Source organism: Ornithodoros turicata, chromosome 4 (genome assembly GCF_037126465.1).
Source record: "Ornithodoros turicata isolate Travis chromosome 4, ASM3712646v1, whole genome shotgun sequence".
NCBI lineage: Eukaryota > Metazoa > Arthropoda > Arachnida > Ixodida > Argasidae > Ornithodoros > Ornithodoros turicata.
The window spans coordinates 11,112,877-11,133,614 of record NC_088204.1 but is presented as its reverse complement, the minus strand read 5'-3'; the positions used below and the strand labels follow the sequence as shown (position 1 = coordinate 11,133,614).

General features: G+C 43.9%; 1 protein-coding gene across 7 annotated transcripts in view; it reads left to right on the top strand.

Moving 5' to 3' along the window:
• LOC135391015 (gamma-aminobutyric acid type B receptor subunit 2-like) overlaps positions 1-20,738 on the top strand; it is a 351,059-nt gene that overhangs the window by 125,061 nt on the left and 205,260 nt on the right. The window contains exon 1 of one of the 7 annotated variants that reach the window (XM_064621082.1): positions 4,693-4,807. The exons of the other annotated variants lie outside the window; for them this stretch is intronic. The gene's annotated coding sequence lies outside the window, so the exon portion shown is untranslated. Of the gene's footprint in view, positions 1-4,692; positions 4,808-20,738 lie in introns of those variants that run through there. 7 annotated transcript variants of the gene reach the window in all.

Genomic DNA, 20,738 nt, shown 5'->3' with positions numbered 1-20,738 from the left:
AAGCTTGACACTGCTGAAAGGGTGGACGAGATACTGGCACGGCCTCGGGGGAATACTTGGTTGCAAGCCGGTATGCTGGGCGCAGAAGAGGAAACAAGGGGATCAATCTGCGTCCAGAAACAACAAGCCGGAAACATCAAAACAAAACCGGGAAAAGTAAAAATATCCCATCACAGAAAGAGGAGAAACGACAACAAAAAAGACAGGAAAGGTTGTGCTCAAGGAGCTCGTGTTTGCTTGGCTTGCTTCTTCGTGCAGGGATTGGGTGAAACACGAAGCCGTATGGCTTCCGTTGGCTTGGCTAGTCTCTTTATAACGAAAGAGGTTTACTTAGGAAACAGATTATATTGAGTTAGGGCCGCGTGGTGTATCCTAGGTTGTTATCAAGAATGCTTGTGTGTGTATGCATGTGCCGGGGATAAGAACTTTAAAGATAGGAAGCTTATATTTTCGATTGGAATATCTGAGCTTTAGGTCTTATTCTGATATAGCTCTGTTTTTTTGTTTTTTTTTTAAGTCTGCGTTAGTGCAGCGAAGAAACTGTAGCTATGAGAGGCGTACATGCGTAGACAGCAGGAAGGAGTGGGGGGGACAGGGGATTAGTATGCGTCCTGGGCAAACTTCAGAGGGAACTGTGCCGACATTCGTCTGGAAAGTCTGCCGAAAAACCCAGGGAAAACCCGAAACAGCCGGTGCGGGATTCGACCACGCGTCACCTATCAGTCTCGGTGTGGAAAGCGGTGACCCTAACCACTATGCCACGGGAGCTGGTGTAGCTCTCTGTTTATACAAGTCTTGCACATTTCTTTGTGATCTAGTAGCGTTTGAGCAATATTAAGGAATAGTTCGCTCAACGTGAATGGTTCCATCGCTTCAGCGCCTCGCAATATAAAATACAGACGGCACGCACAAAACGAGAGAACATCCATGTACCGCAATGTTGTGCCGGCCACAGAAGAAATGCATCCCCATCAGTGTGTACCCATACCAATTCTCGAACGAATCTTAGGCCATATCTTTTTTTCCTGCGTCCCCTCCGTCAAAGTGAAAAGAGTCGCGGGGCTCTTTCGACTGAATCGAAGGTCCTCCTTGCACTTCTTTTTTTCTTTCTTCTTCTTCTTCTTGACTCTTTGAAAGGGAAATCACTTGCAATCGCTGAATCCCTCTTTCCCCATTTTCTTCCTCCCACCAACCGACAATGCAGGAGACGTCGCGGAGAGATTTTTCTGGGGACGTCGAAACGAAGGAAAATGAGGACGTTGGGGAAACCGCAAAATGGCGACAACCGCAGGAAAAAGAAACCTCTTCCTCGTGGGTCGTTTCCGGGAAGGCGTCCTTCGCGTTCTTTGCATTTCTGGGTGGTCGTACTTTTAGATGTTGAACTTTTCACTCAGAGATCAGAAGGGAGCTGTTGAAAGTTAGGTACACGACGCTATCGAATCGCGCTTTGAATTTGCTTTTTTTTTTTTTCTTACAAGAATCATCTCGATGTTCGACGAACCGAAAAGTTAGAAAGGAATTGTACGTGGTAGGGAAGTTTCTTTTTTTTTTTTTTTTCCTTTTCCTGATTATGGGCAAATCCTGCTGATCACCCTTTTGCCACGGTTTCCGCGCGAGACCGTAATATTGTTGCGCGCAGAAAGGGCGATAGCGACGATCGGTGCTTTCCTTCTCTCCATTTTTATTGTTTTCTCGTGGATTCATTGGCAGCCTTAAGGTGGAAAGGGCAAGCGACGCCTCCGCTGAGCTTATGTCGCGAAGAGACGCCCCTCTTGAACAATAAATAATTTTCTTAAATTAAAATCACAGAGGCTGAAATAAAAATTGCATCTAATACTTCCCATGCAATGCAAACAGCAGTAACACAATGAGGTACCCTGCACCGCAGGTGTACACGCTCGCTAGTATTTACGATCTTTCAATGGCTAGGTCAAGCAAGCAGGCTCAGCGTAAATGCAACATTCCAATACAATGAGGTACTATATACAGTGGGGCAGTACCGCTTGCGGTGCTGTTCCGGGAAAGAATTTTATTCTTTCTTTATTCTGTGACAATATTTTTGCATAAAAAAAGCTGTGAGAGCAGTTCTGTTACCGTTTCTGCAGGGCGGTTATGTGACCAATCAGATATCCTGTCCGAAAGCGTATGTAACTACTGGACCACTAATTACCTAAAATTCGTTAATGAGGTTATTATACTAAGAAAATTTATTACATTGATGGTATGTACAATGAAAAACAGTGGTGTATGCAACGAAAAACAGTGAAACTCTGAGAAAGTGAAGGAAAACTACAGCACTAACATCGCGGACAGGTGCTATTTATTAATTAATGTTTTCGGGAAAATGTGATATAATATAATTGGATCCATTCATTATTTATACCCACCTTTTTTTATAAATATCCTGAAAAGAGCACGTAGTTTACATATGTATATCGTTAAATAAATAAGTTTAAATAGATATAAATCGCCAAACTTCGGCATGCAAATGAGCCGAAACCAGAACTACGCAGTTCTCGAGCGCAGAAACGACATGAACTTCGGCTTATCTGGGCCGAAAAGTGGTCTATCTGGCCGACGGATCAGCGCCTATTCACCCTTTCACTGTTTACGAACAGAAGTAAATAAGTAAAGTAAACACTATTTGTAAACAGAGAAAGGGTTCAACTGAAATGAGCGAGACGGCGTGGCGCTACATGTAGCCGCTGACGCTGGGAACCCTAGACAACTTCCGGTTGTGCCTTCTTTTTGTAAACAGTGAAAGGATGAATACCAATCAGTTCCATCGCTCCAGAGCACGTGACTCTACGACGTGAATGTGCTCGAGATGTGCGTAGTTCTGGTTCAGGCTAGTTTGCATGGCAAAATCTTGCGATTTATATCACAAAGTACGTGTCGTTTGAGGATTTTAATAAAAGTCGATAGATTTATATAATGAGTGACTCCAATTCCGGCTACCTCACATTTTCCCCAAAATACCAAATTAATTGATGAATTTTCGGTGATTAATCGTCCATTGTTACATACGCTTTCTGAGAGGACGCGTCTGCAAGGCCGCATAACGTACCTGCAAAAAAATAGTACTAATCCTGCCATCGCAGCTTTTTTAATCAAAAATCTGAACAGAAAAAGCAAGCAAACAAAAAAAAAAACAGCCTGTATATGTATGTAAAGGCGAAACGCGAGAGTACTTCAATCCGGGACACGGTATATATTGCATCCGGAAACCGTCAAAAAAAAAAAAAAAACAAGTGCAAACTGATGACGAATATGCACAATTCTAGTATTTTACTGGTTACATATTCGACTTGACAACTGTAATGGTTGACGTTGTCGCTGGTTTTGTAGAGACCTCTCTGTACATATCTGGTACGCTTTTGTGGAGACGCATCGAGTAATCCCTCGATAGGTCGTGACAGTCCTTAATATGGGCTATTATCTTTTTCGTGCACGATGCAACATTTCCTATGTAGAAACGATTTAATGCTGTCCATCTTTCATGTGCCCCCATATCGATTGGAACATTGATGGTAACTGGCATGGATACACTCGTTCTGCAGCAGTATCGTGCCTCCAACAGGTCGATAAGTTTGACTTCCGGTTTCTGGAGAGTGGGACAAGGACAATGGTTTTCGTTTTTTCTTTTTTTGTTGTCCAATTTACCGCACGAGCCATCTATCGATGCCATTTGCGCGGTCATGCTAGGGTTGTATTTTGACGTTTGTATTGCACAGAGGACGCGATGATAAAGTGTTTTGTATACTATCTCTGGTAGACGAGAAAAATGAAGTGTATCGCAGAGTTGTAGAAGACCAGGAAATGTAGAAAGCAAAAGAGAAGCTCAATGGCCCTAACCGCGAACCGATAACCGTTTTGTTCTCCTGCGTTTCATTTCCTTCAAGTACCACTACCTTGCTAAACGAACCCATAGCCTGACTGACCTTTCCTTTCTTTTTTCTTAATAAACATATCCCCCATAATCTGAACTCAACCGATCAATCACAGAGTGTCAGAGACTCTTGGTGTTTTGTGCATTGAGATTTTCACACGTGAACTCTCCTACACTGTTGCCTTTGGTGCCAAGTTTTGTGGTGATGTTTTCATCTATTCCATTTCAAAGTGTATAGATTCGTGTAGTTTCTCTTTCTTCTTTTCTGAATAAAGCGCCCTGGAGTAGCCAGTCTCGAGTGGCTCGGGACTAAAATCTCAATTATTTTTCTTTTACAAACCAAATCAAATCAACCCATCAATCAAACGGTTGTGGTGCAGGAATCGATGGGGGGAAGAAGCTGCTAAGCGCACATTTTTCTGAATAGAGTAGTGAGGAATACTGTTTTACATGTCACGTAGATACATGCTGCCTGTAATTATTATAAAAATGAGAATAAGGATTATGTTTCCGTTTGTCGCCGTTATATGCGCCAATAGCAGGTCCTTGTAGAATCTAATAACTTATCTTTATGGACTCGTCCATCATTACCTTGTCATTATGCGCGTTTTATGCCATTACCTCGTACCGCGGCACGGAATTAAATTATATTCAATTTAAATTAGTATAGCCACGGTTCTTCAATACAATGGTATTACTCTTCCTTGTCGTTATTTTTTCTTCTCGGTTAATTTTGTTATCCTCATGCCAGAGCAGTGACATTCCTTTTTTCTTCTTTGTTCCAGGTGAGTTCTTTTTCTACATTCCGCTCTTCTTTGACTTATTCGCGGTGTACGACGGTGGAAGAAGAAGCGCATAAGCTAATGAAGAATAAAAACTACACAGCGGAGATAAGGCCGTCGTCGTGTTTTGAACAAGGTAAACATCGTTCCTTGTACAGATATAAATGTGGGTTCTACAATCTGAAAAAAAAAAAAAAAAAAAGAAAGAAGAAGAAGAAGCGCATGACAAGGAGAATGTGTTTCTTTGTAAACACGTATAACGCGATACGCTGTTATGGCTGGTGGAGTAGCCTTACCGATCGGAAGCACGAACATTGACATAACACCAGCACGTATAGAACTCAATTGCGCTGTCGCGGTCTTTTTCATCGTGGAACAGTCGTCCTACTTGTGGATCAACATTCCTTCTGCATGTACGGATAAGTCATCTGAGGTTATAATTTTGATATTTACGAATGTATCTACGCGTAGAGCTGCACGCTGTGGAACAATATTTTTTTCTTTATGTAGGCGTCGTGCAGTAAGCCTAAGTTTTCTTTACGATGACCATATAAGGTGTGACGATAGGTAGAAGACTGAATTGAATGGAATTGTATTCGTAAAAAGAGAGCAGGGAAGTGGAATGGGAAATACGTAGAATACTGTTTGCTGTTTCCTCTTTTCGAAAACCCCAGAGTTTGAGGCATATGTTATGGGATTGCTGGGGTAGCGGAACGCTTTCATCGCTTGGGGATTCGGCGGTCGTCTGCTCTTACAGTAACGGACTCTGCAAAAAACGGAAACGTAATACACATTTTAGTTTCCTCCTGTATCTACTTGGCGCGCAGTTTTATTTCCACTTCCGGTGCGAGAAATCTGGTACCCCGGGACGTAGTTTCTTCTGCAGGCTATCATTTCCGGCTTCTGCTTCTATTGACAAAAACGTAACGTCGCCCGCGGGGCTCAACACCTACGTACACAGATCAATTTTGTGCAACCCAATGCTTGCCGCACGGTTGAGTGTGCATGGACTCTGAATGAACGGTGTACTGTGCAGAAAGAGAGAGGTCAGCTTTTTTTAGCTTTATTCAGCTTTAGTTGGCAGCCCTGTACACCAACCTTGTGTTTTTGTCAGTAAACAAGCAAATTACTTAACCGGTGGAGTTGAAAAGTGTAATACCAGTGTTTGAAATAATGTTTGCAAAACACCCATCTGAAATAGTGTTTTAAATGGAATACGCCCTCCTGAAACGGTACTTTCTGTGCAGTATGCTGTTTTCTTCTTTATTTTACTTTCATTTAATTGTCTTTCGTTCTTTTCTTTCTTCTCGTTTTCCTTTCCTTTTTACCCCCTCCCCCTTCGAGATTGTGCTTTTCGTAGAATATACAATTTAGAACGGTGTTTTCAGGAACATTTACGAGAGAATATGAATGTGAAGCTGACACCACAAAGGTGTGTGCCGGGAGACAAGACATTTAAGCCCGGAACGTGAAAAAACAAAAAAAATTGTATCGATCTACTTTCACCAAAATGAAAGACGCGTAAACGGTTTTTGTGTTCCATGTCCGCTCCAAGGTCACAGAATGCGGTCCTTCTGACTTTTTCTCTTCTTTTGATTTCACTTTCCTCGTGCCCTACATCTAGTTCCTGACGAATTGCTCACCGCGGGCCCAACTGACGTTGACTGACAGCGTGCTCTCTGTATTCTGATTGGATACCCGTGTTCCCTTTCTTTCGTCTCGTTGGTCGTGTGTCTAAAAGTGTGAAAAACCAAAGAGAAGCACTGGAAGCCTCACGCAGAGTTGATTTCTTCCTTTCCATCACTTGGCTGACACCCCATAAATGCGTGGACGACGCTATATTTTCGTCGAAAACGCGTATTTTCTTTATACTTGTCCTGTGCACATAGTCTTTTGTGTTCTAATCTATATGCAGATGTGTTCGTACGCCTTTCGCGGCATTCTTGGAGAGGGACGCGGGAATAGCACGGCGAGTTCACCGAATTATGTGGCAATCTGTGCCTCGTACCACGAGAAGATATCTCTATCGTATATTTCCATCAAACGGTATGGAAATCCTTCAATCACGTCAGAAATATCTAATATACTCTGCAAGGATATGGGTTCGATAGGATTTACATTCTGCATGAAAACATTTCCACTGCTTTATTTTTTATTATTATTATTATTGACGATTTCGAAAGCTTGAGACGCAATCTTGAAAGCGCTGTAGCTTGGAACGCTGACGCGCGAAGCAGAACTAACGCATGGAACGTAAGAAACAAAATTGAAGACACTGAGAAAACGCGGAGAATTTTGGTATTGCTATTCCGAAGCACTCGAGGATATTTATTCTGGTTGGGATAGCGGATCGCGCCGTGTTTTCATTACAAGGAAGAAGAATTTAATGGTGTACCTCTTCTGTTTTTTTTTAATCTTTAGTTTGACAAAGCGTCATGGTTTGCGCAGTAGCTGCATATGCATGTAAACATTCCTGGATGCCTTTCCAATTTTGATTTTTTTTTATTGATACTGCTCGAAGATTCGATGTTTTAGAAAGTGACGCAAACGGCAATATAGAACTGTATGAAAAGTATGAAACTTTAAATTTGCAATGGTTCGTCATCTCTGTCCCTCCTCTCGTTCTCTCTCGAAATATTCTTAGTGTGCGATGTGTAATATTGATGATTAAGTTTACCGCGGGCTTATCGAAATTATGCGTCTTATATAGTTGTCGAGGAAGAAGGAACTGTAGACTACAGTGCTTATCTAGAACATTTATCATTGTTCACTTCAATGTAACTGTTCGTGTCAACCATCGGAATTAATTTTTCTTTCACAATTTCTTACCATTGATTAATATAACAGTTCTGCGACTCGAATCATCCAAGTCCTTACTGAATTTTTCGTGACTTTGCAAGAAGCTGCGACAAATTCGAAGGGGAATTCGATGATTCGAGGAATGGCACCTCGCTTGGCTCGGATATAACGAAGCTTCCTACTATTATAGGTACATTATTCCTCTAAATAATATGGGTTAGTTGTAGCGTACGCAAGGAAATACCGTGTTCGCACTGCGCACGCGCTGAACGGAAAGTTCAGCGCACCTGCAATTTCTTTATTTATTTGGTCATACGTCAAAGGCCCAGAGAGGGCCTGCCCAGATTTTAGCCTTGTTCGAGAGCACACCTCTAATTAGTGGCACAAGTGATTGATGTGAGTGTTTTCCGTGGGCGCAGATTTAGGTAGGCTGCTAACGATACGTCTACGCACGCGCGGGTATTGTTGCATACACGCCGCTGCGCTAATGGCGCGTGCAGTAGCCTACGTCTATAGAGTTTGCCGCCCTGTGCGCTTAGAAGAAAGGCTTGCCTAAATGATTGCTATTAGACGCACACTAATTTGTCCATAAGTAGGGACGCGTCAAATGCGCTGGGAGCAGAGTCAATGGTACGTTGAAACATTTGCCTGCATGAGCGTTTCCGCTGCGTTAATGAACAATTAATCCGACGTGGAGTCATATTAGAGTGAAATTAACTGGTCTGTGTAGCGTACACGTCAAAGCACAGACATGAAGGTGGGCAGAATGTAATCTATCGGTGCGAACCAAAGATTGCGAGTTTATTTGCAACCCTAGTAACTAAACTCTGGGGTAATTTCCCCGGTGATTGTGTGTCGATTGCTAATTAACCCCGTTCAGTTTAGGTACGACGTGGCTAAGTTGGGTGGTATTTCTTAATAACAGATATACAGCAACCACGATCTTCCTTGTCATATGCGTAGTACGGTATTTGTAGCTGGGGGGGGGGGGGATATGTTTATTAAGAAAAAAGAAAGGACAGTTAGCAAGGCAAAGAGCCGGCTGGATTTTGTGTGTTCGCAGTGGGGATGTATATATGCTGGTAATTTGTGTAACGTTTCTCTTTCTTTTTGCTGTAATGTCTTCCAGCCAGTAACGTGTTACCGATAAATTAATTGAAAAACTCCAGTATGCCTCATCATCGTCATCATGAATGCGATTCTGTTTGCTGTTGTTGATGCTGATAATATGCGGATATGCGCGTGGATTTCAAAGTGTTCGATTTCTACCGGTGAGTAAGGATGCCGCGCGGATATATCTACAAAAACGCATACCGCGCTTCTTATAGTGACGTGACGAAGCTAATAAACCTAGTGGCGTTAGTTATTGGTGGGGTTTATTATTCGTGCTATCATTAGGGTGCAGTAAACAACGCTCACAAAACAGTACGGTGCACAACATTGGAGTGGGAGGTACGTCGATTGACTAAGGAATCCAATTCAGGCGTGCAGTGGCGTCAAGTGCATACGTGCCACTAAATGATCGCGTTGTTTCAATGCATATATCACACAGTCAGTCATGATGCACGTCAGTTTCTTCAGTGTGTAATTTTTCAACCCCCCCGCAAGAGGGACGGATTTGTAGCGTGACGCGGGTGTTTGTCCAAACATCAGGTGGACTTGATGCTTCCCTTTGTCACTCATAAGTCTTTGCACGCAGCCCTACGTACGGATCGAAAACAGTTTCACAGCGTGCACATTACGTATCGTGCATTCGCTAGCACCGTGTCTGTGTGATTGTTTGCAGACCAAATGTTAGCACGCGATACATTTGAGGAGCGATGAGGACAATTTAGCGATAGCATTTAGGAAAATGAGCGTGGACAGACAACATTCGAGTCAACCATTTCGAGTTGACTCACAATGCTTTACACTTCTTTAGCACACTGATATTGGCACGTTGAGACTGGGCATTTGTGAGCCAACTCTTGACTCGCGCCTTGTCTGAGTTCCGGTTGAGGCAATGTGTCCGAGCCGATAGCGAGTGTAAGTCATCTCTTCCGAGTCGATTCACAATGTCCAACACTTCTTTAGCACGTTAACACTGGTACATTGATACTGAGTTGCTTCGCGGCGCTAACGTGCAATTAAAAAAAAACATTGATACTGGGCATTGTGAGTCAACCTCTGACTTGCGCATTGTCTGCGTTGGAGTTGACTCACAATGTCCTACATTTCTTTAATACTTTGATATTGGCACGTTGAGACTGGGCCTTGTGAGTCAACTCTTGACTCGCGCGTTGTGTAAGTACACAACACAACTTGCAGTACAAGTTCGAGTTGAGTCGGTGTGTCCGAGTTGAGTTCAGTGTTGTGACTCTCAATGCATTACACTTCTTAAACGCGTAATCCCGCGGTCCCTTAAATACACTGCGAATGATGAAAACGATGCTCAGTAGGGGAACAGACTCTGTTCGAAATGTGGGCGGCATCCGACCTAAGGCTTATGCGGCAATCTACCTCCAACATATCCCTGGATTGGCCACTTTTGAATATCCGATATTGCGTGCCACCTTTTGTGTGGACTCCAACTTCCGCGTTTATTTCAATTAATTACCTCTAATGTGCATATACTTTTGAAATGCCCAGGAATGCGACACACGAATAATGCACAGCTCTCGAGCGCGCGTGAAGTTTCCTTCTCGCTCTTTTATGTTGTCTCGTTCCTGCCTCACGTGAAAGAGGGGTGTCAGAAAAACCGAACCGAACCACTTCACAAAAGAACCTGGCTTTTACTTTTTTTCTTTTTTATCTCTCCGCGGCGTGTCTCCCGAACCGCGCTTTTTTTGGCCGCGTACTTGACTTGGCTGGGTCTCGGAAACAAGGACAGCGCTTAAACCGGAAGCTCCACTGACTTTGTGTAACAAGGCTTCCGACGGCAAACAAGGAGTGCGCGGAGAAGACAAACACTAACAACCGATGGGTTCCGTTCGGATGAAAGATAAATAAATTAAGAAATCAAAGTAAACCAAGTGAAAACGAAGACCACTGAAGATACACAGTGTTTGTGTGCGTTTCGCCCAAGATGCACTTATTTATCATCTCCTCGTAACCCGCATCAGGTGCTACGACCGTATTACTTACGGCTCGATCGGGAAAAGTCCTTTCATGTGGATCACCGAAGCAAACTGTTTCGTGTATTTCAGTTTCTTGATTTCGTCATGCCCTAGTGTTCTCACTGTGCCAGTGACGTGAAGCAGAAACCGCTTCTATTGCGAATGGAAACACGAGCTTCTGTATAGCCTTAGTTATATGACTTATTGAAATGAGTGTCGCCATTATAAGCAGTGCTCTGTATGCACTCCCGCATTGTGACTCACCACTCATTCGCTGAAGCAGTAACCAGACTGAGTAGTGGCGGTGCCACTTTGTGTTCACGTTGCAGACGATGTTGAGCATGCTTGTCCTTGGTGCTTCTCTTTGCCTACATCGTGTCTGATAGCTGTTATTAGACACGTGTTCCTTTTCTTCATACTTGCTGCGTACACAGCATATATTCTACCGTGCTACAGAAACGACTCGATTGCGAAAGACGAAATGAATGCTCATGGAATTAAATTGGGATTAAGTTTCTGAAGTGATCTATTCGTGGTCATGGTAACGGTAACTTTTCCCTGCGCCGTTACATATGGCGAGGTGCTCTTCCGTTTAGTAGCAGTTCCAGCCGCTGCTTTAAGTCGCTACATTTGCACTCTTTTGGTGCTATGTGGCTCGCGGCTCGGGGATTTTTCAACTGGTGATGCAGAGATAATTAGTTTGTGATGGCTGAAGTAAGATTCACTGCAACAACAACAACAACAATAAACGAAGGAGAAGTGATGATGACATGGACCTTTTTCATTCTGAACTGCAATGCATTATTGTTCTGCCTAGGTACGTATCTTCTAAGGAAGCGTACTCGTTACACAACTTAAAAGCGAACGCAACTTATCTAAGCGAACCCGAAGGCCCGGCTTTCGCTGTGATCACGCGCCCCTAAGCCAGGGCCGCAACGTCACATCTATTAAAACAGCCGAAGACGCGTACTGCCAGGTGACTTCTCCTGCATACATTACGACCGTGCAGTGAAAGCACGCTTTACAGGAGACCGACACGAACGGTCGGGCGGCCGCACGCTTTATCTTGCGTTGCTACACGAGCGACGATGGTAATTTTCGAAAACTTCCATCGTGCACAGTTTGTGTGAAAGACGACAGTTGATGAGAAATGACAGAGTGTCGCAGGGACTCGACCCCATGCCTCCCTGATTGCCGCTCCCCATTGACGTTAAGCCTTTGCAATTTAGAAATACAGTCACGTCAGTTTGAACGCTAAGCGCTACTTGTCCGCAGACAAGGCCCACGATGACGAAGACTCCTGTATGGCTTCATAAAATGTGAGACCTGTCAAAAACGTACGACGCACAGGTACGACGCAAAGAAGGGCTCCCTTACTAATGCCTACGTCAATGTAGGACAGAAACTGAACGTGGACAGGCCACTACAGTTAACGGGAACTTCGGGCTCTGTATCCAGATGTAAACGAAATAGCAGCTCTGTGTCTCTAGCTGCTGCGAGAATATCGCCTCGAAGCACTGTTTAGACTGGGGATGTAAGTGGAGGGGTGTACCGTAGTGGGGGTGTACCGTAAGGCCTGCGACACTGGCAACTTCCTGGACTTTAATTCCCACCACCCTACCGAACACAAGCGAGCCGTCGTCAGAACCTTGTTGGATCGTGCTGAGCGTCTCGCCTCCGACTCTCAACTTCAATCTTCAGAAGAGACCACCGTCAATGAACTGCTTAGGAAACGAGGTTATCCCCAGAAGTTTATCGACGACACGCGCAGGCGTAGAGAAGACAGGCAGCCAAAAGAACCTTCCACACATAATGGGACCATCTCAATTCCCTACGTCAAAGGGGTTTCGGAGCGTATTCGGCGCATTCTACTACCTTTGGGGATAAAGACTTGTTTCAAACCCCATATGAAACTTCGACACATCATTTCAAGGCCAAAAGATCCCACCCCACCTGGAAGCGAAAGCGGTGTTGTTTATAGGCTATGTTGTTTGCAGTGCAACGCCACGTACGTAGGTGAGACTGGTAGGAAACGGGACACCCGCATTAAAGAACACAGACGAGACGTTGAAAAGGCGACCAACGCAACCAGGTCAAAGACTGAGCTCGTGGATCATTGCTGGACAACGGGACACGTGTTCGACTACAAGGGTGCCGTCACCTTGGCACGTGAACAGCGGTGGGGACCCAGAAAATTCCTCGAGTCGTGGCACATACAATGGGAGCCAACAGCATGTAATGCCAACCGTGGCCCACTTCCTGGACTGTACTCTGGCCTCGGAAAACCCGTAAATAGCAAGACCGGTTTTAGTGCTCCTCATTCCAGTCCCAAGACTTGCACTGATGATGTCTCCCGCATAGGAGACGAAACGTCTAAATAAATTGTTATTTCCCGTTGCGTTAAGTCGGTGCCATTTTTTTCATTCTCCAGTTATGACGCCCGGCTTTTGGAATATCTTCGCTTATGTAAGTGGACGTGGCATCCCAACCTTATACTGCAATGAAACCTAAAACAGAAGCTATATCTGGTGACTAGAAAGTATTCTTTATCACGACACACTTACGCGACCACGAAGATAAATGGTCGTCTGTGTTTCTTTGTAGCCAGTACTGGAAACGCGAGTGGGATGATCACGTGACAGTGGGCAGAGGGCGATATGATGGATCCCCTTTTCAAAACACACGTTCATCGCTGAGCGGCGCAGACGATCGAACGATGAGTAAATAAGAAGGAGAAGTCACTGAATTCAAGCACTTGATTGATGTAGGTATAAGGTATTGGATACAAGTATACGGGCGCCAGAGCAGGCCGCGACCGTCGAGGCGGTCGACTGACTGTCGTCTGCTAGAAGACGCGGTCGTTTGTCTTCCGCTAAGGTGCTCCTATGACATATACGAGACAGAAAACTGCACATACAGACGAGGTCGACAGTGTCCTTTTGCGATGCAACGTGGCGTCCGTTGCAGACTCCTTGAAATATTGCTCTAGCTATGGGAGGATGGATGCACGTGGTGGCAATTTCGATGATTAATTGCACGACGGGTTAATGAGTTCATAGCAGTTTCTACAAGATGGAGTTGAAGTGGAAGAAATAAAGGAGAGAAACGCATTTCATGTAGCAGCTACTATCCATGAGTAATTTCAAGTGCACTGCGTAAGGAGTCATGGATTCATATTTCAGCGTCACATTCCCAGTCATGGATTTACATTACTCGATTTCGACACAAGTTAGTCCATGAGCAGAATATTTTTTTGTGAAAATTAGAAGGCACAACCTCTCTTGTACCTGCACGCATGTTATCAAATAGAATAATCGGGTTTGAGTGGTAATCCTGTTGTTTACGGGTGTGTCGATGTTTTGCGAAAATTGTTCGCGTTACAGTTGATGACAGAGGAGAATACGTTTGTGAAACGTGAATATGTAGGCGCCTGTGTCGTGAATCCGGGCCCTCCTGTCGCTGTCTCCTTCTACTTTCCAATTGAGAAATGCGTTTAACAAAAAGGTAGTGAGACATGTACCTGCACCTTCCGGTTGCCGACCACAGATGCTGCCTTTATACAGGGTACGACATCTTACCGGCAATCCTAAGATGTTGGGTGCAAGTTCCACTTATCTTACGATTTGTACCGCTTTGTCTGAACCGAGAAGAAGAATAAGAAGAAAAAAACACGCAAAAAGACGAGCTGTTTTTTTTTTTTCTGAACTGGAACTGTTGATACATGACGCGACATGTATCAACATGTTCAAGCTATACAGACAAGAAAACAAGCATGGTTCAAAATAAGAACGTGCTTCGTATAACTTTTCACCAAAGGGGTAAAAAACGAAAAATGAAGGACAAAGAAACATAAATAATTTAAGCCTTAACGTCGCGACAGCTTTCTTCACCGCCGGTACGTTCCCTGGCCTCAATTTCTGTAGCTCACTTTCCTTTGAGTCTCCTTTCGAGAACGTTTTTTTGTATATATATATATATATATATATATATATATATATATATTTCATTTTTACAAATAAAAGGCGAAAGCGAACATAGAAAAGCGAACACGCTAGGAATATGTAATGTGCAAAAAGAGGAAGGCTAAAATAAATTTTGAGAACTGAGATTATCACTGCCTCTCTGATAATGCTCTGCCTCCCCTACAGATGCGCAGTGAATACCAAATTTCTGGGCCTGATGAGGCGCGCATTCAGGTCACTTTTTGGCGGTGAAAAATAATGAAGTTCCTGGCATAGCCCAGTATCGACGGCGCCAAAGTCGTTCGGTCTCCGCCGCCGGAAGGCTTCCAAACGCTCGGAGAATTTTGATAAAGTTTTGAAACGGCTATTGTGCAAATGTCGTTTTCGCCGACCGAGGTCTTCTTTTCGAAGCGTTGGCGCTACCATTGTGTCTAAAATTGGCTATTCATTCTGATTTCGTTTCGAAGCTCTGTTGTATATATATATATATCTGGATATATCGAGCCGCGATTTGATGCAATTTCGGTCGATATCTTGAGATCGGGAAGGTTGTTACGAATCTGGCTTTGGTCGAATGAGAGTGTCGCAAATAAGGCCGTTTATATTTATAAGTAAACGTTCAAGCGAGTATGTTGATGAGAATGGTGTCCAACGCTGCTCCTTTTTGGGACTCAATCCACTGTGTGTCTCTATGTGATCGGTGAACAGCGAGTGCACAGTGACCAAGGGCATTTCTAGTTTCTTGACACACTCATCCTTTCACGGGCACTTTATTCCTTTTTGTTTAAAGGAACGGCAAGCTACCGGTAGACTGGCTAATCTTTCTTTCATGTCACAATAAACATACCCCCCTAGGATTTTTTCTCTTTCTCTGCTATGCAGTTAGAAACACCATAAAACATAATTAGAGGGGTAGTCGCGCTTGTACTGATCACTCTTGCGAGGCTGAAAATATGGTGGACTGAATCATGCCTACACCCGAGAGGAACACTCCGGAATATGCAAGAAGATGCAAAACATTACCACAAGCACGATAACCACACCAGCGACATCCTCACGGAATATTCTGGTGGGAGAAAAAACGAAAACACTGCTCACGGAGCCGAAGTTCCGTCCCGTGTTGCATTGAGCATTAACGCGGTACAGAATATCGGAAGTGGCGTACTGCTCACTTAGCAGACGACACTTAGCAGACGACACCATCAGCGTATTTTGCTGCCGTCTGCTACGAAATGTCTTGTGGCTGTGTCGCAGGATATTCCCCACGGCTAGCACTGTACGTGAAGACACGACAACCCTGTATTCACAAAGAGCGACATTCCCCGGAATACTGCAGCGGAAGATGCGAAAAACGTCATAGCTTTCTGTTGTCACATGAGCTCGAGCGCTCAACGTCGTGAATTCACGTGCACCACTAACCTTGGGGAATACCCTGCGAGACAGCCACAATATATTCTATAGCAGACGACAGAAAAAGATGTTGACGGTGTCGTCCGCAAAGTGTCGTCTGCTAAGTGTGCGGTACGCCACTCCCGATATTCCGCACCGTGTGAATGTTCAACGTAACATGGGACGGAACTTTGGTCCTGTGAGCAGTGCTTTCACTATTTCTTCCACTAGAATCTTCCATGAGGATGTCGCTCGTGTGAACACAACGGGTAGAGGCTTATACATGGGAGAAGTTTCCGCGCACGAATAACAGAAACAATCGTCTTGTGAACGCTTAACCTAGAAGGCAACGACCAGCATTTTTCGCACGCTTACCACGACACTTTCGCGGAGCTCTCTTCACAACTTTCCACCAATGTCACGCTCTTTAGAGGCTCTGTTACCTACTATTATACGAAAACAGAACGCTCCGTATTTGCATCGCTTTAAAACAAACATCATTTGCCTCCGCTCCACTCTGCAACGAAACATTGACGTCTGACCTGTTAGGTCTCCGTAACAGGTGACGCATTCACTTAAATCGTACTGACCTCAAAAGAAAATCAAGATTAATGACCTTAAGAAAGTCAACGAAAAAAAAAAGGCGGAGTAAAAAGGGGTTCTCCACAAACAAACGCACAGACAAAAGGAAGAAAATGATCCACAGCGAAGAGTCGGGCACATTTGCCTTTTCCTGTTATTTCCCCCACTTTCCTTTTTTTTTTCTCGATACACATCCGTATATATATAAGCTACAGAGCCGTAACCATTTGTCTCCGAAGCGATAATGGAAGGTCCGCGTCTTTTTTTCATCGCAGACGTCCTTCCCTCTTCCGCCCGTTTTCTCTGTGATCAACGTCGTCTTCGAATTACCTCCCACATTTTCTTCGCTATTTCCTTCACAACTCTTTGACCGTCCGCCGCTGGCTTTTCCTGTCTCTTCTTTCGTTTTTTTTTTTCTCCGCTATTCTGATAAACTCGTGACCATAAGTGAAATAAAAGGTAGAAAAAGGCAACTAAAGGAAATGGCGGGGAGAAACCGGTCGGACAACGGGAGGATATCCAGCCGAGATTTCAGCTGTATGTGGCAATAAATCAAACTGCAACATAGAGAGGGACAGGGAGTGTTCAAGGAAAGAAACGAGGAGAAAGAAAAAGGAAGCGAAATGACGGAAAATCCTGGCAGTCTATATATCGGATTGCTATATACTATATGTAGGTCCTTCTTCCGCGTTTTCCCGAACTGTGTGTGAAAAATGTGAATCCCGAGGTTATGACGGGTTTATTTTTCCCTGTTTCTGGCGATATTATAGGCGTGCTGCGATAAGATTCGACGGGGTCACGTCGTGCTCGTTGGCTTATCCTTATGTTGTAAAACTAAAGAAAGGATAGGAAGCGATGTCTTGTCTTACAGCAGCACTGGTGCGCCGACTGCAATTCAATGAAGAAAATCTTATCATGCTAGAGTGCTAAAATGTGCCTGCACACGGCACAGAACACGTGAAAGAACAACAATTGATGCTGTTATCTATCCTCATTTAACAGTGTATTGTTTTGAACAGTGATTATAGTTGGAGAAGAAATTCTGGGAGATTAGAGTCGTATGACACCGCTCCTGATCTAGTCTGTTTCTTTTTGTTTGCTTTCCTTCAGCCTTCTTCATTTTGAATTACTGTACATTGCTCTCCTCCCGAAATATTTATCTTTGCGAACTCGAAAGGTCGGAGAGCAGCGCTTCTCCTGCTTGGATGCTTCTCCTGCATAGGCACCGGCACTGACGTACGAAATGGCAAATTGCCTTGAGGGACTTCATTTCCTACTTGAAGTATTTCTGCAGCGTTAAAGTAAACTAGCGTTACTACGCCCTCGGTTGTGTTCGCAATCCATCTGGATAAGGCCATTCAAGTCAAAGTTTATTATGCGTTTTGTCATACATTAGTTACAAAGGCTACGCAGTTTACACGAGGAGGTCCAAAAGTAAGCTATCACAGGGGATCTCCTGCGATAAAGCATTCCGGAGTACATTAATATCTGCTTTGCAGGTGAAGTTATATACCTAAATAGAAAATCCTCAGCCACTAAAAATTCATTTGCAGATTAGAACAAATAAAAACAAAGAACGAATAAAAGAAAGGTTGAAACAAATAAACGGAAAGCACGAATAGCAAATACCAAGCAGGGATTAAGGCAAGCTGAAACACAGATAATTCGTGAATGAGCTACGAAAAGTGCGCATTCGGTGGGATGATCTAATGGTGGTGGCGAACGAATTCCATATCTTACTGGCTAAAAAGTAAGTCGTTTGCTTTCTGTACTTGGCACTAACTCTACCAAAAACACTCGTCTCAGCGAAAGCACGGAGGGGCTAGTAAACGGGATGACGTATCTTGCGTGCGGTCGAGTCCAACTAACCCCAGCGACACGAAAGAAGATCTAATGTTCAAACAGACCCGCATCGTACCCAAAGGAGAATTACGCGAGGCTCTTAAGCCTGTGAGAGGGAAAGAAAGAGAGAGAGATGCCGAAGAGTGATGCGCAGCCAAGGAATGAATAAAAGAATTGGAGAGGACACGTATCCGAAGATAGCGTCATATTCCCAGAGAGAGCAAAGCGACGCCGACTTCACTGAATATTGCAGCGGGTTTTCGGCAAAGGAAACAGCAATATGCTGTCGAGTGTGCGGGGTGACTTATGCGCACCTCGTTGCCATGGAGATGGTCGGCAGCCTTATCCTAATTCGAAATGGAGGAAGGCAAAAATATAGAGTAGGAGACGTGATTGACGTTAAGAGAAAAGTTCTAAAGGTAGAGTTAAGAACATGAAGGGAAGATGGGCGTTCGTCCGGGCCTTCGCTGTAGTAGTAGAAGGCAAAAAAAAAAAAAGAATAGAGAGAGAGATAGAGAGACGAGGGGGGGGGGGGGGTAAGGTCGTTTGGGATGCGTAAACTTCGTTTCTTTCTACTCAAGTTCTTTTTATTTTTTTGAAGGGGTGGAGATGCCGATGCGCGGCTTGAACTGACGGGTGTCTGTGCGACTCCTCGTAAATTCCTTTATTCGGCGTCTCGGAAAATAAGGACAAAGAGAGCAAAGTAAACAAAACGAGAGGAAGAAGATAGGAGGTTTATTTTTTGTGTAAATGTCTTTCGCGGAGAAAGCACTATAACATGGCGGCGTCTTGGTTGCGAGGTCCACTAAGTGTGTGTGTGTTGCGAAAAAATAAAGCGATGACAAAAAAAAATGAGAGAGAGAGAGGTTTGGCAAGGACCTTCTCAAGGAGGAAATATGAAGGAACTATTGCGAGAGCTGAGAAGTTTTATGATAGGCCAGGGATTGAAGTTACGTAGGGTGCAGCTCAATAAATCTTTGACGCTCGCATGCAACCAGTGATTGGATTTGGTCATGTAATGTGTCGGCCGTTCACTGTTTTGAGAGGGGAGATTACGAAAAGGTGTATGTACATAAAACGAGTGGAGGTTTTCCTTGTTTTTCTATTTTTTGTTTTTTTGTTTTGTTTTAAGTACGACGTATAGCAACATCGCTACTTCAAAGAATTGAATTATGGAAGTGTAATATAAAATTCCGTAGCAGACGACAGGAAAAGACGCTGACGGAGTCATCTGCTAAGTGTCGTCTGCTAAGTACGCAGTATGCCGCTCCCAATATTCCGGCACCGTGTGAATGCTCAATGTTTTTTGCTTTTTCTTCTACTAGAATCTTCCAGTGAGGATGTCGCCCGTGTGAATGGCGTGGTTCGTTTCCACCATGTTCAGCGCTCAGTTGACTTCTGATGCGTAGTGGTCGCGGAACGCATTTGACATTTCGTTGGCGTTTTGTTTTCTAATACCCTAAAGTTAATTTCGCGGTCTGTAATAATCCGCGAATTCGCTAGACGAGACGTTTTGGGGAAATAGTTCGCGGGACCTTATTTTCGCGATTCATGTTCCATGCGGTTGCAAAATGGAGCTCCTCAGAGTCAGAAGTCTGAGGTTCGCCAGTTTTTAACTTTTCGTGAACCATGAGGCATACATTATGGAGTTGAGAACGATAGTGGAATGACGAGATGTTGTCTGATTCAGTGTGGAATTAGTTTCGAGTAGTGTAAATGTTGCAAAAGTGTGCTACATGTGTACCAAAATATTACTACAGTAAACAGCACTCAGTGGGTCAGTCTGACAAAGAAAAACGGATTCGTTTCAACAATGTTTCTGTGCTTTGATATCATCGCTAACAATATTCCGCGGGATTTTAAATCGCTGAAAAATTAGGATCGCGAAATTCGCGAAAAATTTGTCCTCTCGAAATCGACAGTAGACAGACAACGAGAGAGTTGTGATATCCTTGAGTTACCTATAGATCCTTCCATTGACGATGTCACCTAAATACGCCGGTCATGGTCGTAACTTCATTCCTTGGAACTTGAGCAAATGGTGCGAATATCTACTAGATGCAATACACGCACCTACCAGAAAATCATCACCCTTTGTGGTATGCTTATGGCTGCCCTGTAACAACAACTTTTTTTTTTATTATTACTCGGTAATAATGATAATTATCGTTTTAACTTCGTCTCTTTGTGTTCTGCACAGGCGAGATAGCGCAAACAGTACGAATGGTACACGGGAGAGAGAGAGAGAGAGAGAAAGAAAGAAAGACAATTGTAGGGTGTTGTACACAACATATTGTACAGCGAAAAATATATAGCAGTTCAACCCCCCGACACTCCTTTGTGTTTTCTCTTTTTTTCTGCCACCAACTTCATCTTCGGGCTCACATCGTTTCTGGCT